We start from the raw sequence: 25,913 nt of genomic DNA on the forward strand, positions 1-25,913 counted from the left end.
TTCATGTAATGTCTAATCTCAAAAGGTTTTTTTAATACTTGTAATAAAAAGGTAAGCCCAAACATTCTAACTCATACATATATCATTCTACAACTTCAAATTTTCACATTTTAATTTTTGCAGTAGTGACAAAATGATTTTTAAAATTGAAATGTGCTATCTTTAGAAGATTTGTTTATAGATTTGTCAACCTTATAAAGACTAAACTTTTTCTTTTAGATTTTTTTTTTCTTTTAGATTTTTTTAAACTTTACAAACACTATGAGGTTATCACTAGTATTACTAGTAGTTAATAAAGTTACTAATTATTTAGTGATCAATTAAAATGAATTAGCTTGAATTTCATTAAAATGAGCAAAGTCAGATATAGTTACCTTTTTAAATTATATTTTTATTCTTTTTTTTTTTTTTGAAATAAGCTATCCCTAGAGTCAATCCCCATTCTTCAGTTATCAAGAGGAGAATTGCAGGGCACAAGTATTTCCCTTTTTTCCTTTCTTTTGCGTGTGTATGTTTTCTAAAACAGACATTTTTTAAACAGAAGTTTTAGATGCACAGCAAAACTGAGTGGAAAGTACAAAGTTCCTATATATCCTCCAAAGGCACAACCTCCTCACTATCAACATTATGCACCAGAATCGTATGCTTATTACAACTGATGGACCTACGCTGACACATCATTATTATTATTTTTTTTTATTATACTTTAGGTTTTAGGGTACATGTGCACAATGTGCAGGTTTGTTACATATGTATCCATGTGCCATGTTGATTTCCTGCACCCATTAGCTCGTCATTTAGCATTAGGTATATCTCCTAATGCTGTCCCCGCCCCCCCACCCCCCACCCCACAACAGTACCCGGAATGTGATGTTTCCCTTCCTGGCTGACACATCATTATTACCCAAAGTCCATGATTTACATTAAGGCTCACTCTTAGTGTTGTATATTTCAATGGTTTTGACAATGTATAATGGCATGTATTTACTGCCACAGTATCACACAGAGTATTTTCACTGCCATGAAAATCCTCTATGTTGTGCCTATTCATCCCTAACTCTCTCCAATCCCCAGTAATTTACTGTCTGCAGTTTTGTTTAATTCAAAATATCATATAATTGAAATCATAAAATATGTAGCCTTTTATATTGTAGCCATGTTACTTCTTTCACGTAGCAACATGCATTTAAGGTACCTCCATGCCCTTTTATTGCTTGATGGCTCATTTCTTTTTAGTGTTGAATAATATTTCTTTTTAGTGCTGAATAATATTCCGTTGTCTGGATATACTGCAGTTTAATTATCTATTTACCTATTGAGGAACATCTTCGTTGCTTCCAAGTTTTGGCAATTATGAATAAAGCTGTTAAAGAAGAGAGCTGCACAGTATAAGCATTTCCTTTTCAAATTAAGGCCAAAAATCACTATTTTCTTAATTAAAGGATTATGAATTGTAATTCTGTAAGTTATTATTACTTGAAGGTAGAATTCATAAAAAATACATTGGCCATAAAATGTCACATATTATAGGAAAATTTGTTTTTCCTAAGAAAAAAAAAACCTTCTGAAGTAACTGTCCTTAAAATTGTCCATTATTAACAAGTGGAATATCTGTTGTCATCTAGAATCCATGATCTTGTAAGATTCTGAAAGTAATCCTTTCATACTGCTGATAACAGTTTTACAAATTATTATCTGGGCATAACAATAATAAAAATGTATAAAAGGACTTTACTTATGAAATGTAATACTACCAGAAATGCTGATTCCTAAGGATAATCTTGGAGTAGCAACTAGTGATTGTACAAGACTTAAAATCCATAATTGGTGGGTCCCAAAAACCTATTTTCTTATCATCATCCTTGTCACAGACATAGCATTTATTGAACACTTACACATCAGGAAGTATGTAAAGTATTTCTCCGCTCATCCCTTACAACAACTCTGCAAGGAAGGTAGTCTCCCCAGAGACAGTCCCATTGCACAGATGAAGACATCAAGAGGTTAATTTTCCCAACGTCAGATCTTGGCGGTGGAGGTTGGCTATGAACTCAGATTGAGTCTGAAGCCTAATGTATATTACCTTGTACACTGTCCTGAGCCAAATGTGTGACCCATGCCATCTGGGGGAAACTTGGCTTCCAAATAAAGTGTTACTCATGTGCTGCTGATATACATCTTTGTATGTTTCTGTTACCTATCTCATTATTCTGGAAAAATTTACATTATGTTTAAGAGTGAGGCTTTCAGAAACATGACATGCAAAACCAACTTCCAATCTTTCTTTTTTTGAAAACCTTGCAGATGCAGGGAAAGCATTAAACATACTGCTATATTAAAAAAGTGAAAATATGAGTATCTCTTACTTCTGGTACCCTGTAGGGAAAAAGTTACCTGACATATACTAAATCAGAACTTTGCTTTACATACATTTTAATAGCTAAAAGTTCCTTCCTTTGAAAGGTATCTGTTCTCCTCTACTTGGGCATCCTATATGGGTTCTTTCATCACCATGAGTCTTGGTTTCATTGCGGATTGTATTTCATTACCGAAAGAACACCCTAATAATTTCATTTTGTGTTACTGAAAAGAGACATATTGCTCAATATACTAGCTTGAATGTCAATAATACTCTAAACATTGCCCCTAAATGGCAATATCAGATTTCTTATTAAACACATCCAGAAAAAAGGTACTGAGATATGGATTATTTTTCAAAGCTCTCTTCTATGGTTTCATCTAGACTTCTACATTACTAAGATTATCACTAAAAATGGCAAATAATTATTTTAGACTATATGTGACACAGTACCATCTTTAAGGCAAGTACTAACATCTAATATGCCTGTATCATTACCACCCTAAAATTGTATTTTCTATGGACTGAAGATCATCTGAGGTATTTTGTAAGTGATGGCAAATACTCCCTGGGCCTGCAAATGCATTACTCTAACCCTTCTGGTAGGGTTTTAAATCTGATAGAGCCTGATTTTTTTTCTTCAAAATGATAAAAATAATAATAATAATAATCATCATCATCATTATTCATTCTATTGTTGATGGATGGCAAGCGGCCATCAAAAATATATGCCAGATTCGGCAACCTGTTAAAATAGACTGCATTACTTAATATGAGCTTTGAATGCAATGACTTCCAATTTTCTTCAGCTATTTTATGGCTTAAAAATCGGGCAAAGACCTCCATAAATTTAAGAAGTAAAAGAAATGTCAAGTTTGTCAGCAGAGGTGAAATTGTTTTATTATTCCAAAAGACTACACAAAGCTGCAAAACAATAATAAAAATATGAATATCTATTAGACCTACTGCAGATAATATAGATATATTTACCCCACAACCAAACCTCTTTTTCCTTTGCTTCTTGCTGAAACTGAAAACTGTAAAAGCCTAATGTTCTTTCTCAGCCTCTTCACAGCTAGAAGTGGCTATTGGTCAAAGTTCCAGCCAATGGGACATTTGTCAAGGTCAATGGGTATCTTTGCTTTCCCTCTTCGTTCTGCCTTGAACAAAGGTGTGGCACATGCAGATATGCTGTTGCAGTGGTTATTCTGCTGTCATAAATGAATTAAAAGTCAGGAGAACTGCAGTGTTATCTTCTTCTTTTTTTTTTTTTAAGAGACGGAGTCTCACTGTGTCCCCCAGGGTGGAGTGCAGTGGCGCAATCTTGGCTCAGTGCAACCTCTGCCTCCTGGGTTCAAGCGATTCTCCTGCTTCAGCCTCCCAAGTGGCTGGGACTATAGGTGCTCACCACCACGCCTGGCCAATTTTTTGTATTTTTAGTAGAGACGAGGTTTCACTATGTCGGCCAGGCTGGTCTCAGACTCTTTACCTCGTGATCTGCCTGCCTCGGCCTCCCAAAGTGCTGGGATTACAGGCATGAGCCACCACACCCGGCCAGTATCTTCTCTTAAGGAGGGGTCAGCCAGTTGTGTTTAAAGTTCAAACTAAAGTTTGAACTACCACCAATCACTAAGGCATTTAGCATTTAAGTAGTTACACTTCAGTTGTTTTTTTAAAACTAGAGTGATCAGCTCAAAACTGGGCTATGTACTATTGCTCCAATTTGAGAAAACAGAAGTTTTTCTCTGCAGTATTTTTCATATTATTTGGTAGGTGAAACTACTCTAAAGGTTTGACAGTGACAACTGTGTAATAATAAATAGTATGATTTACCAAAAAAATTACAGTAGCCAAGTCCTCTAAGTTTTTTGAGACAGAGTCTTGCTGTCACCCAGGCTGGAGTGCAGTGGCGCGATCTCGGCTCACTGCAAGCTCCGCCTCCCGGGTTCACGCCATTCTCCTGCCTCAGCCTCTCCGAGTAGCTGGGACTACAGGCGCCCGCCACCACGCCCGGCTAATTTTTTGTATTTTTAGTAGAGACGGGGTCTCACCGTGGTCTCGATCTCCTGACCTCGTGATCCGCCCGCCTCGGCCTCCCAAAGTGCTGGGATTACAAGCGTGAGCCACCGTGCCCGGCCGTCCTCTAAGTTTTAAAGACTAATGTGGGCTTGGGGGAAGGCACAAATGGTTAAAAACAAAAAAAAATAGGTATGTGGTCAGGGTTCCAGGATTCACTCAGAAAATAGCAACACCATGGAATAATCTGAGGAGTTTTTCTCCACTTTCTTTGAAAAAAGTAAAATATTTGACCAAAATCAAATATTCAAGTAAATATTGTTATCAAAGAAGGCTATATTTCTTGGTATAAACCTCAAATATTAAGGCATCTTCAATAATACAATTTATCCATAGTGCTAGTAAAAACTGAATTACCCCAATAATTACATACCACTCTGTTAATAACATTAAACAGCTTTAGCTTTGTGAAAAGGGGCTCTTGTTAAAAAACATTTTATAATAGTATTTGTATTAAATACTATGCTTCTAGTCAGTAAAACTGATAATACTATTTGAAATGTTTAATTTTTACCTTATTTTACAGGGTATCATAGCTGAATTACAATTTCTCTTTCTCAAATGTAAAATTTCTGACTCTCAAATATGTATACGTGAAAGAATACAACTTTCTCCCCAAAGTTTTACTGTAACTACATGAAATCTTATTTAAAATAGGTCAGTATACTTGTGATCTCCTACTATCGATTTCCATATAAACTGACTCTCTCACACTGTTTTCTTTTCAATGTTTGAACAATATCAGAATTCCATATCCTTCATTTCTGGAAACAAGACTGTTGTTCCAAACAGAGAAGTATGACCTTCTACCGTTGACAGAAAATACCTTCCCAGTACTGAATAGAAAATGCTGTCCTTGGCTTAGGACTCTCTAACTTGATTTAAAATATCCTTGTTTAAAATGCTCCTCCAAACAAGGATATTTTACCTTCTACAGGATGCTATGTCAGGATTGATGAAGGATCTATCCCTCTCGCCTGCTTCCTTGGTCCTGTCTCAGAAGGACACCTTTCCAACAACTAACTACTCACCTCTGAATTTTACTGACAAAGAACCAAGGTCCTGAAATCTAGTGGATTGACTACATGGCCTGCAATTTTTTTTTTTTTTTTTTTTTTTTTTTGAGACAGGGTCTTGCTCTGTCTCCCAGGCTGGAGTACAGTGGCACGATCTCGGTTCACCACAGCCTCAACCTCCTGGGCTCAAGTGATTCTCCTGCCTCAGCCTCCCAAGTAGGTGGGAACTACAGGCACATACCACCATGCCTCGCTAATTTTTAGTATTTTTAGTAGAGACGGGATTTTGCCATGTTGGCCAGGCTGGTCTTGAACTCCTAACCTCAAGGGATCCACCCACCTCAGCCCTGCAAATGTTTACTTTGAGCAATGGTAAAAATGTTCCAGGGGCCGCAGCTCTCCATAACAGTGGCCCACTCCTGTAGAACTCATAGAGAAGGAAGCAGATCACAGCTTTCTGAGCCAGGCAGAGAGCAAATTCCCCAAGAGATTCAGTTGGGCAACAGGGTGGAACCTGTCCTAGTACTGGACTCTCCAGACCAAATGCCATTCCCATGTTCCTTTGTGCTAGGCAGAACCATTCATTCCTTCCACAATCATCTTGAGCACCTACAGCTACATGGCCTATACTGCATTCAATTCCTGTCCACAAGGAGCTCACTGGTGTACAGCTGTATGTCTGTGACGATCTTATCCACATTACTAAGTGTTGTCATTCTGGTTCCATTTCTCCTTTTTTTCTTCTCCCAGGCTTGACCCTCTCAGTACTGGGCCCTGCTCAGCTTAGACCAATTACTACTATGATATGCCTTGCCAGTATTCTTTGGAATCCAGTCTCAGATCTCCGTTCTATTTGCAGAACTAATGGTAACCATCTTTTGTAAATTGTCTTCCTAGTATGAGCTCTAGTCTTTGGGACCCTCTAGTCACTGGTCCAGAGTACCACAATAAAATGCCACTATGTACACCAAAACGTGGCAAGAAACATGGTCCTGTGTGTGCTATTTGCTAATACTCGGCCAGTCCTGTTTATAGAAATTCTATAATATACATACACACTGATTCACTATAATCCAAGTCTCTCTTCCCCAGTGTTTAATCCAAGTCTCTCTTCCCCAGATCAACTAATTATTGATGAAGACACTTAAGTATTTCCCCATATTTCACTGATAAAGCTGTTGAGTTTTTTCCAAAAATGTCTTCAGCATAAGGCTCTGAATTAGGAAGTAGCAAACCAAGGTTTGGGTAACAATCATTTCAAAGTAGAAGGAAGGCTTTAACTAGTTTTCAACTGCTACATAGCTGGGTCTTTACTGTGGTGCTCAGCACGTAACTGAGCCCACAGCAAGGTGGTGGCTGACAGAAGAGGTTCTCTGTTCTAACACCCTGACATCACAGCACACTGGCTGGACTTTGCCCAAACCCTTGAAAGGTGTCAATTATATTTAAGGCTGATCTCTCTTCATCACAAAGTCTGTGAAGAAGTACTTATCACTGTTATACCACTTTAGAGAGTGTCAGAAAAACAAACTAGTCAAATTGAACAAAAGATCGCATTATAAAATGTGGTTCTGCTGTAAGCTGCTTTTCCCAGGTTCTAGCCCTAATTTAAAAATATGGCAGATATGATCTGAATCAAAAAGGTTTTGTTTCTTCCTTTTAAATAAGGAGTCAGGGTGTTTCCCTTTATGCCTGTAGATTCAAAGTTGTAATACAATGATCCAAAAATGATGGAGTAGTTATCATCCTCGCTGCAATTAACACCTTCCTTTTGCCATATTGATGTAAGCCACAAATTTGTTAAATACCACGAGACAAATGTATTTCTAATATGATCACAATCTTATATATTTTTTTTTTACCAATACTTAGCAAATGTATCATATAATCAATTATCAAGTATCTTTAGCACTTAGTTGATGCCCAACATATCAGTGTTCTGCTTAATCTTAATGATGAACAACTGCAGGTTATTTTTGTTTGTGTCTTGTGATTCTCAGTTTCTCCATGTAGGTTAACAGAGTGGAAGGTATGGGAATGTGCCCAGGTTCTTTCCTACATGATCCAGGATGTCAGTCTCATCAGCTTGTGCACCCTGTGGTCATGCAAGTGTTGATGATTAAGTGACCTATCATCAAAAGGACAAATTCTGTAACCACGAGAACGAACAGAGTCTCAGACAGTCCCACAGAATCTTGTATGGACAAATCAAATAGCTAAAATTGACAGGAGAAGTGGTGGAGAAAAAAGTAGTTGAAGAATACCCTAAATTCTAAATTATTCAATATACCTACGGGATGAGAGGGAGTGAAGAGAGCAAACACGTAAGCCTTATATAATATTCAGAAATAAAAATAACAGTGGCAAAAACATTTGGGGCCTTGCAAAATTTACCACTACTACAATATAGGTAAATTCTACATAAGCAACTGTAATGCATAGTTATCTTAATTAACTCTCACTGTATTTCAACATACACAGTAACAGCAAGTTTCCAAATCCAAGTACAGTTGACCCTTGAACAACATGGGTTTGAACTGTGGGAGTCTGCTTATACTTGGATTTTCTTCCACCTCTGCCTGAGACAGCATGAACACCTCTCCTCTTCCTCCTCCTCAGCCTACTCAACGCGAAGACAAGGAATGAAGACCTTTATGATGACTCACTTCCACCTGAATAAATATATTTTCTCACGATTTTTTAAATAACATTTTCTTTTCTATAGCTTACTTTGTCATAGTACTACAGTATATCACACATATAACATACAAAATACGTGTTAACTGTTTATGCTTAGTCAGTAAGGCTTCCGGTCAGCAGTAGGCTATTGGTAGTTAAGTTTGGGGGGGGAATCGAAAGTTATATGCAGGTTTTCAACTGTGTGAGGGGTTGGTGCCCCAATCCCTGCATTATTCAAGGGTCACCTGTAATTTCATCCCTTATAATCTCCAGAAAAACTTCACTGGAAAATTAGAAAATGAGAACTCCCATTCAATGATTCACAGGATCAGAGTATTTCTTACCCTTAATTATATATTCTAGAAGTTAAGCACACTCTTTTCCTGTGGTATCTGTTTTTATAATCACCAGAACAATTATTTTCTACTTTTCACTTTATTGTAGAACTCAGAGCCCTATGGCTCTCAGTCATGAATTTCCTCACTGTTAAAAGTCACTCATGATACATGAATATTTTATTTGAAAATGAAGTTGTTACTAAAAACATAAAAGGCCACTGGTTTAAACAGGGGCTTTTAATCTTGACACTACTGAAATTCGGACTGGATAAGCCTGTGTTTGGGGGTTGGGGAGGGCAGCCCTGTGCATTTTTGGACGCAGAGTGGTATCCCCGGCCTGTACACACTAGATGTCTGTATCTCACCCCGACAGATGTGACAACCCTTATCTCCAGACACTGGCAAATGTACCCTGGGAAGCAAAACAGCCTTAGTTGAGAGCCAATGGTTAAAGCATATTGTTCAATTAAAATAATAATCCTAAGACTCACACAGCACTATGTAGTAGTTACAATTCCAGACACTTTACATATATCCACACATTTAATTTAATCCTCAATAATAACTCCACAAAGTTGGGCCTATATTTACCTTAACAGATGACAAAACTGAGGTACAGGGAGGTTAAGCAACTTGCCCAAGGTCACTGGACACATAAAAGAGAGGGAAATCAAAATCAGGGAGTCTGGCTCTAGAGTTTTTGCTCCTAACTTTTACACTATACCTGCTAAGATGCAGGGTGAATAAACAAAAATTAGAATTATTTTTCATTCAAGATTTTCAGTAGTCTGGCCAGAAATGGTGGCTCGCACCTATCATCCCAGCGCTTTGGGAGACCGAAGTGGGTGGATCACTTGAGGTCAGAAGTTTGAGACCAACCTGGCTAACATGGTGAAGCCCCGTCTCTAGTAAAAATACAAAAAATTAGCCAGGTGTGGTGGCATGCACCTGTAATCCCAGCTACTCAGGAGGCTGCGGCAGGAGAATCGCTTGAACCCAGGAGGCGGAGGTCACAGTGAGTTGAGATTACACCACTGCACCCCAACCTGGGTGACAGAGCAACACTCCGTCTCTGGGGGCAGAGGGGTGTGGATTTTCAGTAGTCTTACAACATTGGGTACTTTAAATACCCCTGAGCCCAGAATACGAACAATAATGGAACTGAAATAAGACAGTTTGTCAAAGGCTTCAACAAAAGTCGTAAGAAAAAAAAAGGAATATTCTTTCTATTGATCAATATTCCTTACATGTGGATACAGTATGTTTGCTTGCCTTCTCTCTTTATTTGCATATACTAAAAGTTGCTATACAAAGGAACTACTGTATGACTATCAACCTAGCTTCTTTTGATTTGCATTCCTCCTCCTAGCAACCTGAGGCACAAAGTATCTCTTGGGTAACAGTTTATGTTTGTTGAACATAAATCACAGCAACAGACCTGTTGTTAGGTCTAGGGTCAGGTTCCAGCCCATGCTGAGGTCTGAGGGGAGTGGGTGGATGAATGGTAGATAGCTGAAAGAACACTAGGGGGGCAGTAGATAGGTGAAATATAGCTTTATTCAGCATCTCTCTTACACTGTCTGCTTTGTCTCGGCTGCTTGAGCCGGCTGCTCCCACGTACACCTGTGTGGCCGGCTCTCCCTGCCTTCAGGGTCAGCAGCTTAACTCTTTCTCTCTCTGGACATAACCAGGCCGAGCTGTGTCCTGGCTCCTCACTGTCCGTCTGCAAAGACGGAAAAGACGGACAGCTCTAGCTCTTTTTCTGGGCATGAGCGCCAGTATAGCGTCAGCAGGACAGTTATACCTTTTACAGACAATAGTGGTCCAGAACCAAGTATAAACTTACACAAACAGGTTATAACAAGTGGAGTATGCACCTGTGCACTAAACTCACTGAGTCATGCAGGCTTGGATGTCTGCCTTGGCCTACTCTTGACCAAAGTGCATCCATGTACATTATACCTCTATTAGTCTGTTTTCATACTGCTATAAACAACTGCTGGAGACTAGGTAATCTATAAAGGAAAGAGGGCTCATTGATTCACAGTTCAGCATGGCTGGGGAGGCCGCAGGAAACTTACAATCATGGTGGAAGGTGAAGGGGAAGCAAGGCAGGGAAGAGCCCCCTATAAAACCATCAGATCTTGCGAGAACTGACTATCACGAGAACAGCATGGGGGAAACTGCCCCCATGATTCAATTACCTCCACCTGCCCTCTCCCTTGACACGTGGGGATTGTGGGGATTATGGGGATTACAATTCAAATGAGATTTAGGTGAGGACACAAAGCCTAACCATATCAAGACCACATGATTTACCACTGACTGTTGAGTAGCTCTACGTATGCAAGTGACTGTGCTTGACTTCACACACTGTACACATACATAGTACCAAAAGTGGTAAGCAGAATGAGTGACCACCCCACCCCAAATATTTCCACGCTGTAATCCCCAGACCTGTGCATATGTTATTTCACATAGCAAAGGGAGTTGGCAGGTATGATGAAAGTTACTTAAGAACAATTAAGTTGCCCTTAAAATAAAGAGCAACCTGGATTACCCAGGTGGGCCCGATCTAATAAGTGAGCCCTTAAATGCAAAGAACATTCTTCAGCTGGGGGCAGAAGAGACACGGCAGAACGGAAAGCCAGAGATTCAGTTGAACAGGACTCCATGTGATGTTGCTTGTTTGAAAAAGGAATGTTCAATTCTTGCTTTGTCAACATGTATGAACACTGGAACAACACAGAGAAGATTAGCACGGCCCCTCCGCAAGGATCATGTGCAAATTTATGAAGCATTCCATGTTTTGTTGTTTTTTTTTGAGACAGGGTCTCGCTCTGTCGCCCAGGCTGGAGTGCAGTGGCTCAGTTTTGGCTCACTGCAATCTCCACCTCCTGGGTTCAGGCGATTCTCCTGCCTCATCCTCCCGCCTCATCCTCCCAAGGAGCTGGGATTACAGGTGTGCACCACTATGTCTGGCTGATTTTTGTATTTTTAATAGAGACAGGGTTTTGCCATGTTCGTCAGGCTACATTCCATATTTTTAAGATGGTAGTACAATATGGTGACTATAGCTAAGAACACTGTATTGTACACTTGAAAACTGCTAAGAAAGTACATTTTAAGTGCTCCCACCAAAAGAAATGGTAAGTATGTGAGGTAACAGATATGGTGAATAGCTGAATTTAGCCATTCCACAATGGATACATATTTTGAAATGTGTACACCATAAATATATACAATTTTTGTCTAAATGAATGAATGAAAAGAAAATGGAGGGAGCAAAGTGACAAAGAATGCAGGTGTCCTTCAGAAACTGAGAGTCGACTGACAGCAAGGAAATGGGGACCTTAGTTCTACAGTTGGCAAGGAGCCGAATTTTGCCAACAACCTGAAAGAGCTTGTAAAACAGATTCTCCTCCGGAGCCAGATAAGAGCCTGGGCCAGCTGACAGCTCATTTTTGGCCTTATGAGACTCAGTGCAGAGAAACCAAACAAGCCCACTCTGACTCTGACCTAGAACTGTAAGATACTAATTTATATTGTTTTAAGTCACTCTTTGATAATTTGTCACAGCAATGAAAGAAAACACACCACACAACATGCCCAAGGAAGAACAGTAAGTCACCCACTGCCATACCATGAATTACCAAGCGGCAGACAGGGATTTAGAAACCTGGTCTTCAAACCCCAAAACTATTTCCTTAAGTAATCAATATCTGCAAAGGTTTCCTAGCATGCAAATAGTTTTGCATCCATTCACTTGCTGGCTCCTCACATCCAGGAAAGGTAGGCATTATCATCACTCTCACAGATAAGAGATAAAGCTCAAATGCACTGTATAGATATCTTCACAGGGTTGGACTGTCAATAAGTGGCAAAGACACAAGCTCTTTCATCTCAGTGCCTTTGCGTGTGCTGCCTTTAACACTAAGAATGTAGTAAGTAGGTTAAAACAAAGTGAGTCATAAAAACAGAAAAATAATTTTCTGCTGTTCAGGGGATAAGAACAGGCAAGAATTTATGGAATGAATAAGATTTAAATTGGGTCTTGATAGGTAGGATTTCAAAACATAAGACCTGATTATTTTGTAAATTTGGAATCAAATTCTTGATTTGATGTGTGCAGGTGTGCGTTTTAACTGGTCACCATTTAAGTGTTTAGATTTCATCACATAATGAAGCAGCAATATGAGAGGCTGTGAAACGGTTACTATCTCACGGAAAGTAAGTTTGATTCATGAACTGATATTTTGCAGGAATGTTTGTATGACAGTTAATGGAACAACATAAAATGCTAAAGGTGGGGACCTGTCATTTCAATAAGGTAAAACCTTCCACAATGAATATATAGCATAACCTGGACAACTTGCCCCTGACAAGTAGGCCCACAACAGAGAAATCTCCAATAAGATAAATACAGCAAAGCAGATGTCTGGATGCAGCAGAGATGCCAGAAAACCTCTGTGCAGCCAGGCAATCCTCTTCTTTCTGTCACTTAGGAGGCTCTGTGCCATGCCTACATTTGCACTAAAAATCAATACTCCACCCCCTGGCCATAGATGATTAGACACTTAACTAAAGCTGGGTCAGATTCTCCATTCTGGGAATTTGGAATTGAGCCTCTGAGATGCTTATTATAAAGTCTATTAGTGTTTAAACTTATTGGCCATGTAAACTTGAGGACTGATTCATAAGACAGCCTGTCTGAGGCGGGCGGATCACGAGGTCAGGAGATCGAGACCACAGTGAAACCCCGTCCCTACTAAAAAATACAAAAAATTAGCCGGGCGTGGTGGCGGGCGCCTGTAGTCCCAGCTACTTGGAGAGGCTGAGGCAGGAGAATGGCGTGAACCCGGGAGGCAGAGCTTGCAGTGAGCCGAGATTGCGCCACTGCACTCCAGCCTGGGCGACAGAGCGAGACTCTGTCTCAAAAAAAAAAAAAAAAAAAAAAAAAGAATAAAGCAGGTATGACTGAAGACAAAAGACTAGGTAGCCCAGAGTAAGAAATGAGGAATAGCGGTCTTGGTTCCCGGTACCTTCACATTTGTAATTCCAGGCTCTGTGAGGTCTTCACCTAAATCCATGAGAGATCCGTTTTTATAATAAATATCCCCCCCGCCCACCGACTCCAAATTGAGTGGATTTACATTCTTACTAACAAATGATCTCTTGTATCAGATTCTCAAAAAAGCACTTAGGAACATATGTCTTCCTTGATAGGTCAATCTACTTGTCTGCCTTGTCCAAATATGGCAGAGTGGTTGAATCCCGCTAAGGAAAAATCAAACTAGTGAGCAGAGGGGGCCAGCTGCTGGCTCCGACTGTGCGCTCAGCAGTGCCCAGCAAGTATTCTGTTTCTTTACTCAGCCTTCTCATTGCCCCTTGTCATCCTGCAGCTACCACCCCACCTCTCTGGCCTTGTTCACAGTGACCTTCTTGAAAGAATTGTCTGTGCCCTTCCTTAGCTCCACTGCAATACAGCTGCTACCCTGAATACTGCACTGAATCAGCCCCAGTAAGGGTCATCTTCTACCTGCTTCTTATCAAATCCACAGAACACTTCTTAGTCCTTATCTTGACTCTCAGCAGCATTTGACGCTGCTGAGACTCACTCCTTCAAATACTGAATATCTAAAAACGCTCCAGAGTGCCACACTCTGCCACTTTTCTTCCTGCATCTCTCTGATTGCTCCTCCTCTGTCACCGCCTACGCTGCACATCCTGTAAATGTTGATGTTCCTTAGGCTTCTAGGCCCTTGACTCTTTTTACAGGACACATTATCCCTAACGGATCTTATTTATTTCCATAGTTTGATGGCCTCAAGATTGGCATCTCTAGCCTAGACCTCTCTTTGCAGTGCTTGTTGTATACATGCAACTGCTCACAAGAGACCTCCACTTGGACATCTTTCTCCTCTAATGCCACATATCCTAAACCACATCCATTACCCCTCTCTACTCCTCTCTTTCTCCTGACGACTCCAACCATCAAAAAACCCGTGACCCAATCAGGAACCCAAGAACCTCTTTATCTCCATTTCCTCTCTCACTCTCCATTTTTAAGTGCCCACAAAGTTCTATAAATTCCGGTTTTAAGTATCTCAAGGATCTGTTCACTTTCTCTATCTTCACTACCCCTTTATGCATTTAGGCCATCCTCACCTCTCATCTGGATTACTGCCGAGCCTTCTAACACATGTCCTGGACTCCAGTCTTATCCAAAAATGCAGATTTGATATTATTTCTGCAACTTAAAACCCTCCCATGGTTCCTGATGATGTCAGGATAAAGTCTAAACACCTGGTCAGATCCCTTCTCTGCTTCATTTCTGTGGCCCACTTTCTCTTCTCAGCACTACTACTCTGGCTCAGTCCTCTGGCTGCCCTGGGGACCTTCATACATTCCATTCCTATCCTGCGGCCCTCTTCATCTTGCCTGCAACTGGCTAATTCCCACTCATCCTCAGGTCTAATACTTTACTTCATTTAGAAAGTGTTCCTGAACCCCCCAATCTGCCAGAGTTATGTTCTACCCCAGGCTCCCATAGTACTTCTTGGCCCCTCCCAGGGTACTTGTCACAGGGCCTCCTTACTCTCTACCCCTTTGGGCTCCATGTGGGCAGTGGTGATAATGGTCTTGTTTACTGTCATCTCTCCAGTGCCTTGCACAGGGTGGTACTTCTAAATATTTGTAGGAGGGTTGTTGGAAATGATTCTTAATCTGATTTATTAAAGGAAAATAATATTAAAATTAAAAAAGCTATTCGGGTTTGAATGATTACTGTATTGCCCCATTTGCAGAAAGTTATACTGTCCAGATCTCTTAGGATCAATTAAACAGAGCCTTTGTTGTCACTCCTATATAAAACTTGAGTGTCAAGTCAGTAACAATGTATTATTTTGACTCACAGAATTCTTTTTGGTGATATACCTCACTGTGAATTTAAAATTCAAACTGCATTTTTGTTAATGTGGTCGTATTTTATAGAATCTCTTGCTTAAAAATTAAATAATTGTGACATTATGTATCCTAAACTTTAGCAGTCACAGTTGCCCCAAGATGAGGGAGAAAAAAGGAAGCAAATTTAGATTTGTTTCTTCCAGTGACTATTGTTTTTCTCTTGATTTAAACAACTTTCCAGAACCCCCAATAACTTTCATTAATACTTAAGGCATTATTTTAGATAATTATATACACACACATAACCATGTACATATTAGGCATATATATATATATATATATCATCAAGGGGATATAAACATACATGAACACATACTAGTAAACATAGTGGTTAAGTTGAGCACAATATTACTCTTGAGAGGCTTTTCCAAACAAACTGAGCATTGCAGAATTAAAGCATGTTGTCTGCCACAAGCTGGGGTGGAAATTGTGCCAGTCCTCACCTCACTTCCCTTTACTTCCTTCTTAGGCAGAGGAGTGACTGCAACAGGAGTCCTGATTCTTTATTCAAGGTGGGTAAGATCTGAGCCTGCCAAGGCCCCAGGTGATATGGGGAACCCAGCAGAGATGAGTGCACAAGAAGAGGGTGGGGGCAGGGACCAGACAGACCTGGGTTTCAACCTTGCAGGAGCTGCTCGACCCTGGGCAATTTGCTTGCCCCTTCCTGGCTTCAATTTCCTATGTATAAAATGAGGAGAATAATGTCAAATACCAGTATTCTGAGAAAAACCAAATACTTGTTGTTCTGAGAATTTAATGAGAATATGTACATAAAGTGGTGAGCATGGCATCTAACAGGAAGTGAACACTCAACAAATGGTATCCTGTAGTTACCAGTATACTTTTCCCCATTCTAGAATTAAAACTGCAGATAAAGGAGACAAAATCTATGCCAAGATGAGATTTTAAAAATCTCATTATTGATTGCCTTAATTATATATAATAACACTAACTGATGGTATAAAATCAATTAAGAAGCCACTCTCAGAACAGGAAGAATAACAAACACATTCTATTAGGAGAAAAAGTGAATATATGATGGAGTATAACTGAGAAGCTGCACTTTTTATTAAAAGTATAATTTTAACTGTTGCCTCTGTTTTAAACCTAGAGAAAAAGAGAAAATTATCAGACATTGTTATTGTTGCTGTTATTCATAAACCAAATATACTTGCAAATTAATAGCTGAGGTTTAAGAGTCAACTGGCCAGGCATGGTGGCTCACCTGAGGTCAGGAGTTGGAGACCAGCCTGGCCAACATGGTGAAACCTGGTCTCTACCAAAAATACAAAAATTAGCTGGGCGTGGTGGTGGGCACCTGTAATCCCAGCTACTTGGGAGGCTGAAGCTGCAGTAAGCTGAGATCATGCCACTGCACTCCAGCCTGGGTGACAAGAGCAAAACTCCATCTCAAAAAAAAAAAAAAGCCAATTGAGGAATATAATTTTTATTTTAAATATGGAGGCAAAATTCTGTTTAAAAGAGAAATATCTAACTTGGGGACTTGGTATATACCAGTGAAAGACTCTGGGCTGCACAACACAAAACAGACACTCTTATGGCTACTAATGTGTTGTGTGACCCCTGGGTTTGTGAAGACAGGGCACTCCAGAGTAAAGTAAAGGAGCAGAGATCTCATCCTAGGTGGAGGAAGAATCCTCCCTCCCTGCCAGTTTGGTTTATTACCTTCAAATCAGCCCCTGAAAATGCTGTCTGCAAAAATTCCCCAGTGTTTTGGAAAACACTGGCAACACGGGTGATGCATGAGATTTCAAATCAATCAAAGGCATTACTTCCTAAGAGAGCTTTCGAGCAATTCTATTGATAGCTAAAGGTCCACAGACACGCTAACTAATCATATAACTAGACAGCTTCCTCCCTCAGGAATTCTAAAAGGTAGGAGTGAGTGTCCACAGGTCAGAAAAAGGTGATCCTTCTGAACACCAGTGGTAGTGTATGGAATTCACCTCTCAAGGTTCCAGGAAGCGAGAGGGCTGCTCATTCCAAGCTGCCAATCATAGTCAATTACTGAGTATTAAGGTGACTAGTATTCTGACGTGTGTAGCATATATAATACCACTTCTGCAACTCTCCTGCTGTCTGCCTTTGCACCATTAGTACAGCCTCTTTCCACCAGAACACACTGAAGGACGGAAGATGATTAAGAGCATGGGTAAAGTACCACAGAAAAAGACAGCTAATACTAAATTAAGCTAATTATTAAGCTATAACTAACACCTGATTACCTGCAGCATCTCTGGCTATAAAATCCTCAACCTCTATTACCACATCAGTCAAAAGTGGAGAATTTCTGTCAAAACTTCTATTTATCAAGAATACATAAATTCAGACTAATTTTCTAATAAATAATCTACCCCTGGTTAACTCAGACCAATACCTGGTATTACACTTTGCCAAACTTCTTCCTAGTTTTCAAAAAAGTCCCTTCTAAATGTCTAAATTCTAGTGCCTTTACCTTATAAAAACCTAGGGTGTAATTCTTCAGATCACAGGTGGGTGGAGAACTACAACCACAGAAGCAAATACACTGACTTCCCAGACTCTCAGGTATATTCTAATAGGACCATAGTTAAAGCTTTAAGCAAGAAGCAGATGGACAGTATCACCATCCCCCGCTCTCCCAAAGACACCTGTTTTTAAACTTCCTATTTCAGCTCATCCTACTATGCTATATCTTGGAATATAACTCTTTTTTCAATTTATAAAATTACAATGATTTATTTTCGATCAATTTTAGAAACATTTGACAAGGTACAGGAAGTAAACAGAAATAACCTTTGATTTTAATTTTCCTATTTTCTTTACCATCAACAGCAAACAGATTTTAAATTCTAAGATTGAAAAATATAGACCTAGGGGGATTTTAAAAAGCTTGGGAAAAGAGACCCAAATATCCTCGTGCCTAAAAAAGAATATCTTTCCTTTTATTAGTTGGTTTTTATTAAACAATTCCTGCCTTGAAGTCTAACATGAAATACTTTAAAAGTTACAATTAATATCATAGATTAAAAGCTTTCTATTGTTTTAGGTTGAATCATAAGAACTTAAGTGTACCTCGTATGTTAAGACTAAAACAGCCAAAATGTTCTTCAGAAAATCTTTAAGAGTATAATGTTCCAATAAAAGGCAGTAAACTCTTAGAACATTAGTTGGTGTTCTGTTTCCAAATCTAATCCTCCAGGCATAAACTACAAAGTTAATAAGGAGCAGATTAAAACCACCCAAGAACAAATTATTAATTCACTTTTCCATTTCACTCTTGAATTCTTGTCTTAAATGCACTAGGAATCTCTGCTGCCAATGCAGTTAAAGCTGCAGCAGCTCTAATAATCAACGGATATTATCACAAAGGGTGGATACATCCTAAAATGAAAGCACCATATGCCTAATTATTGAGCTAAATTTATACACGTAGCCATCTCTGAATGAAACATTTCTAGCTTTTCAGCTCACAAAAATTATTTCTTTCTATGCCCTGAAGGTATTTCTCCAGATTTCTTTTTTCCCTGGCTTTCTTTCCTCCCCACATATCTGAGTGTTGTGTGACAGCAGGCCCAGAAGTCAGAAGTAACTGGACGCTGATGAATGAATGAGGAACCACTCCATTCAACACCCTCTCTATGGTTTTCCTGAGGATGAGCATCCCTTCTGTGTAATAACAATTCTAACAAGGCAAAATAATGCTTACTTTCCTGCCATAGGAAGTGAGAAATTTGGCAACAACAACTAAAAAGGAAGGCAACAATAGAAAATAGAAGCTATTGGTCAATACAGCAATACTGCAGCCAAAACATACTTTTCTTTCCTGGAAATGACTTTCTGAATCCAATTTACTTACCAAACCCTTTCCTTATCACTCCCACCAATTCCTAGCTGCTTGTAAGTACATACTATGTATTGAATAATGAATGCTACATGCCAGGCATTGCGCTGAGAGATTCACATACATTTTCTATTTTAATTCTTACAACAACTCTGAAAAAGAGGAATTATTAGCTCCATTTCGAAGGCGTGGAAAGGGAGGCCAGAAGTGTTTCTACTCTGCCATACTGCCTCACATTTATAAAACATTTTGTTGATATACTTAATCTGGGTTACATTTAAGATGAATTGTCTTTTATTGTCAAATTCTGGGCCATGGACCTATGAGATAAAAAAGGTGTCCTCACTTCTAGGGTGTCTGAAATCTACTTGAAAGATAACATATATGCACATGAAATCAGTGCCACACAGGCCAAAGACAGAAATAATAAATAACATGGGAATTTGGAGAAGGGAGAGATCAGTAAAGGTTGAGAGTGTAGAGAGGGCTTCATGAGGACAAGGATTTTGAGCAAGTGAGAAGACTCTCCTTTTGAGAACCGTAAAGTAAACAAGGCGAAATCCTAAACTACATGTGTTCTGGAGATAGTAACTATGTAAGTTTTGTGGAAGCACAGTCCTTCCTGGTAAGTAACAGAGATACAACTCAAGAAATAAACTGAGGCAGATTTATGGAAGACTATGGATGCCAAGCTAAACATTTGTGACTTCATTGCGACTTCACTCTAGAGCAAAATGTTTTTCTAGCTGAAGTCACTGGACCAGAAGCATCAGTATCACCTAGCAACATGCTAAAAATGCAAATTCTGGGGCCCACCCAGGCCTACTGAATCAGAAACTCCAGGCTTTTAAAATTTTTTTATTATTATTTTTTTTGAGACAGAGTCTCACTCTGTCACCCAGGCTGGAGCACAGTGGCACAATCTCGGTTCACTGCAACCTCCGCCTCCTGAGTTCAAGCGATTCTTCTGCCTCAGCCTCCCGAGTAGCTGGGACTACAGGCTCACGCCACCATGCCCAGCTAGTTTTTGTATTTTTCGTAGAGACAGGGTTTTACCATGTTGGCCAGGCTGGTCTTGAATTCCTGGCCTCAATTGATCCTCCCCTTGGCCTCCCAAAGTGCTGGGATTACAGGTGTGAGCCACTGTGCCCGGCACCAGCAATCTGTTTTAACATGCCCTCCAGCTGATTCTGATGCATGTTGAAGTCTGAATCATTACTTTATAGGAAATGGAGGACCCTTAAAACCTGAGTTGGGCAATATGAGAGAAGTGATGTTTTAGGAAGATTAATAGTCATCTGTAGAATAAACTGGAAAAGGGACCACTGACAAATGCATACAATTCATTGAGCCTCTACCATGCAATTATTTATATGAGACAGCACTTTTCACGAGAAGCAATATGAAATTGCGAAAGAGAAAACCAAGCTTCTTTGTCTTTCTCAAAATATCACACCTTCTTAGGGAGGAACATGTTTATGTAATTCTGATTTCTCCAGTGGAAAATAACAGCTAACCTATGACTTTTCATTTTAGTGTGGTACTGTAGGCATTACTCATTAAGACACCTTTATCTCTCAAAAAATTTTGACAAAATGGAAATGAAACAAAACCAACTCTAGGTATATCCTGTAGAAAACTGAAATACAAGAAAAATGGCAACCTTTATTAAATACTGTCCAGTATTCCAGGTAATAAAGAAAATAAATGAAGACCCTAACTACTTTAAAAATAACATATCTAAAAAAAATACTGGCTGTAGATATAAACACTTTTCAATAAAGTAACAGAATCTTTATATTCGAGTGTTGACCTTTAAAGGAATCTCACAATCATCTATATTTATTTCAGCAGTGTTGTATTTGGTCAAAAGATTTTTTTTTTTTTTTTTTTTTGCACCACTTTCACCAGTTTACGGTCATATAAGAAAATGAATGCAGTTTTCATTTTATAAATCATCCTGGAAAACAACTTGAAAACTGGAAAAGGCATTTCCTATATTCATTAGTCTGTTTATTCACTAGGTCTGATTCTAAATGACTCCTGACTGTTGTAAAAAAAAAAAAATGAAAAAGACAAAGACTTGTAGCCCATGAGTATATACATTAGAAAGGACTTCAAAGATGAGTGGACACCACTTCTGGAATACCAGATTACTTAGCACGGAATCACACTTAACCTGAGTAACTCCTGTAGGCATGTTTATTTCAAAGAGCATATTCATTCAACAAATACATACTGGGCCTTATTATGGGCAGGGCCCAGAGCTAACTGATCTGTTGGACACATGGATGAATAGGGGAAGCTCTTTCTCCTGCCCTCAATATGATAGTTCTGGAAGGGACAGATGACTGCAAAAAGCCAATGTCATAGAAATTCTGTATTCTTGAGAGTTAGGGAAAATAGAAGTACTTCCAACCCTACACTGTGGCTTTATCTTATTACTGATGGAATACTTAATAAATCATCACTTTTATTCACCCTAACTGCTAAAGCAGCTTTCAACAGTAGTTAATAAATCATCTTCATTTTCTATTCTCCTCAACCACCCCCCTTTAAAGCTACTGAGTTCTTCATTACACATTCTATGTTAAGTAACCACAGGAGGATTAAATAATGAAGACTAACCAAAGTGCTTAATATGAGTGAATGTATACAATGCATTAGATATATGCCAATTATAAAATACTTTTTTACTACATAAAGTTCATTTTATACTTCCTAATAAGAATGCCTCACAAAATTGCTGACTTGGGCTAATAACTCCTTAAATCATAATATGGGCTTCTCAGGCATTTCTAATTATGAGCTGAAAACCTCTAGTTGGCTAGATAAAACATTCAACACTGCTAGTTGACTTAAAAAAAAGTCTCCAAAAATAGCATTGTAAATATTCTAAAATTACTATCATGTCTAACCACAATTTATAAAAATAATATAGTACATTTATGTCAATCGTTATTCATCATGTTAACACAGTGTTATAGCCAAATTTAAATAGTTCTGGCGTTTGGCAGACTTTTATGAACCAAGGTCAGAATATAAATACATTTTGAAATATGCAGCTCTTCACTATCTTAAAAAACATGACTAAAAACATTTGAAGGATTTAGGGTGGAAAAAAAAAAGCCCAAACTTCACACACAAAAAATCATGCTTTTCTTTAAAAATAAAATATCTTCGACAAAATGCATATTTATCCTATGTAAAACACTGAAGGCCTCTCACATACAAAAGATTAGCCTGCCTCTTCACACATAAGAACAAATATTTATATGAAATCTCACGATTTCCTTTTGGGTAATTTTTCTTCTTTAAGAATTCAGCAGGCCGGGCGCGGTGGCTCACGCTTGTAATCCCAGCACTTTGGGAGGCTGAGGTGGGCGGATCACGAGGTCAGGAGATCGAGACCACAGTGAAACCCCGTCTCTACTAAAAATACAAAAAATTAGCCGGACATGGTGGTGGGCGCCTGTAGTCCCAGCTACTCGGAGAGGCTGAGGCAGGAGAATGGCGTGAACCCGGGAGGCGGAGCTTGCAGTGAGCTGAGATGGCGACACTGCACTCCAGCCTGGGCGACAGAGCAAGACTCCGTCTCAAAAAAAAAAAAAAAAAAAGAATTCAGCTTTGTAAGACTTGCCATTTTCTGGCATCATTAAAATCACTTCTGAAATTCTATTTAGACTACTTTTGATCTTCAACTATTAGAAAAGCATCCTGATTCATTCCAAAAGGAGAAAGATCCTCCTGCAGATCTCCAGAGAGGTCAATACCTTCCTCAAGTATCTGAGGCAAAATCCCAACTGTCACTTAAAAATGAAGATGTGCTGGTAAAGCTGGATAGGTCTCAGCTGAAGGATGTGGGCTGTCCCAAGTGCCTGGTAAGAGCTCCTATCAATAAAGGATATTTTATCCTAAGTGTGCAATCTAGGGGAAAAATTTTTTTTCTTGCAACTTTGCTTTATAAAATCCTAACTCTCGCCTTCAGGACTTTGCCTCCCACAGGAGTCCACGTTCATTCAGCCAGCTTGCCAGATCCATCTCCCCTGGTGGATCTCACTCCTTAGGCCTCCAAGCTCTGCCATCTTCTCTATCTTCCTCCTTTTAAAATTTCCTTGTTCTATCTATACAACTCACAAGGAAGAAATGCAAATGATCAACACAGGAGAAAGTGTTGATCAAAGAAAAGCAAATTGAAAATGCCATATACTGCTTCATCACCTATGAAATTCACAAAGAATCAGGGAGGGGGAAGGGACAGCATTAGGAGATATACCTAATGCTAAATGACGAGTTAATGGGTGCGGCAAAACAACATGGCACATGGATACATATGTAACAAACCTGCACATTGTGCACATGTACCCTAAAACCTAAAGTATAATAAAAAAAAAAAAGAAAAAAAAAAAATTCACAAAGAATCAATAGACTCCATTCATTATATGACACATGGGAGTATAAATGGTTTCTGGAAAGTTATCCCTCAAAATGTACTATCTGTTGGCCAATTTATTTCCCCTCTTAAGAATTTAAGAGAAAATCCCACTTACCAGGGTGTGTGCAGTAAGAAGTGAGAAATTTATCGGACAAAGGTGTCTGTCTCAGCATTTTTAATAAAAACAAAAAAGTGGAAATAATCTAAATGTTCAGGTCCAAGGGACTCGTTAAATAAAGTATCATGTTTTGACATGGATATATTGTGCCAACATAAAATGACACTTGCAAAGAAAATGAAAAAAAAGTATATATACTGTGGTTGTAACGGGGGGGATGAACTTACATATTGGGGTTAGGGAGGAGCATTATTGACACTACTTAGTGACTGATAAAACTATGAAGGATTTGTTTTTTTTTCTACTCTAGTGTGGTTTCAAATTTTTCTTTCCCAAGCAGAGGTGAGTTTATAAAGCGAAATAACACAATGGAAGATACTTGCTTCAACAAACCTATTCTATTCTTTGATAAGACAAATCTCAAAGTATAGTATTAATAATTCTGCTGAGCAACTTTATCCACTTACGTTAAAGCAAGCCTTTAAGAATCAATAAATGGACACGCACGGTGGCTCATGCCTGTAATCCCAGCACTTTGGGAGGCCAAGGTGGGTGGATCACTTGAGATCAGGAGTTTGAGACTAGCCTGGCCAATGTGGGGAAATCTTGTCTCTACCAAAGATCCAAAAATTAGCCAAGCATGGTGGCAGGTGTCTGTAATTCTAGCTACTAAGGAGGCTGAGGCAGGTGAATCGCCTGAACCTAGGAGGTGGAGGTTGCAGCAAGACAAGATTGCACCACTGCACTCCAGCCTTGGCAACAGAGTAAGACTCCATCTCAAAAACAAAAACAAAACAAAACAAAACAAAAACAGTAAAAAGGAAACACTGGTGGTGAATTTCAGGCAGCTGGGAATGAGATTTTGAGACTGAGTAGAAACCCCTGAGCTTCCCTAATCATTCCACAGGTCTATTCTCTTGTCTTATGCCCCGATAGAGAGAGATACAGTGAGGAAACACACTCCCCTTTTAGTACGTAGCTCCAGCATGTATTGCCGTGAAAGAGGAACTAGGGACAGACAATCACGACCTAAACATCAGCTCAGGAAGCTGGACATGGCACCCTCAGCGTAGGCTACGATCCCTGGCCTCCTGTCCTATTTCTGAGATCATCCTGTCACTTAGAAGAATTGAGTGTTCTGAAGGGACCTTGAGAAGACCATTTAATGAGGAAGGATTTGGCAGAAATGGAGACACTAGCAATAGCTTGTAGTCTGTGGATGGCTTGAGTTCACGTCTTGGCCATAGCCATTCACAGGCCTTCGGACACCAATTACTGCCACCCCCTTTCTCATAAACTCCTAGCACAGACAAACAGGCACCAGCAACAAAGGTTGTTTCGGAGGGTGGCAATGCTGTGTTATTAAACCACCCTTTCAGAACTTGGTGTCCTTCATCAGGTTTTTAATCCCCTCATCTCCACACCCTCTCTCATACTAAGTTGCTAATACTAAACACTCCCACACAAGACAGGACGATCTAATTAGTGACCCACATAAAAACATGAAAAATGCAAATGAAAAGTTAATATAATATGCTCTGAGTGTCACTTGAATGAAGGATGTAGAGCAAGAGTGATGAGAAAGCAGCAGAGCAAATCAGGGACTGGGCTTTTGATAAACTTAAGAGCCAGGGAGATGAGCAGACTGAGAAACGCGAGAGAGAAGGAGTCATTCATTCTAGTCACAAAAGTCAAGTAAACACAAAGGATACGTGTGCTTTTCAATTTTATTATCTCTGTTCTGGATTATCTGCAGGACTGCTCAGCTCTAAAGTACCTAAAGCAACTACCAGAGTATTCATGACAGAAATGAGGGCTGTGACTTTTAAATGCTCTTAAGCCTTAATCTCATTTGGTTTTTTTTCAAGTACCTAATGATCACAGAAGTCTTTATCAAAACTCAGTGGGGGCGGGGCACTGCTGCCACATTCTCCGGAGCAAAGGAATTAGCCGCTATTGCTTTCTTAGGCAATCCCCTACCCAGCAAAGACGTCCCACCTCCCTCTAGGATGGTCTCAGTGGGGCTTCTGGCAGTTGGCCTGCCATTTAGGGCTGAAGAGGAGGGAGGGCCTGGTCAGCCAG

General features: G+C 39.5%; 1 protein-coding gene and 1 non-coding gene across 2 annotated transcripts in view; one reads left to right on the plus strand and one right to left on the minus strand.

The window, feature by feature from the left end:
• MAN1A1 (mannosidase alpha class 1A member 1) overlaps window positions 1-25,913 on the minus strand; it is a 178,024-nt gene that overhangs the window by 143,728 nt on the left and 8,383 nt on the right. The window lies entirely within an intron of this gene.
• LOC116477311 (U6 spliceosomal RNA) lies at window positions 11,171-11,280 on the plus strand. The gene has a single exon (XR_004250432.1). It is a non-coding gene; the product is annotated as a U6 spliceosomal RNA (small nuclear RNA).

This window comes from Hylobates moloch, unplaced genomic scaffold (assembly GCF_009828535.3).
Source record: "Hylobates moloch isolate HMO894 unplaced genomic scaffold, HMol_V3 SCAFFOLD_2, whole genome shotgun sequence".
Lineage (NCBI taxonomy): Eukaryota > Metazoa > Chordata > Mammalia > Primates > Hylobatidae > Hylobates > Hylobates moloch.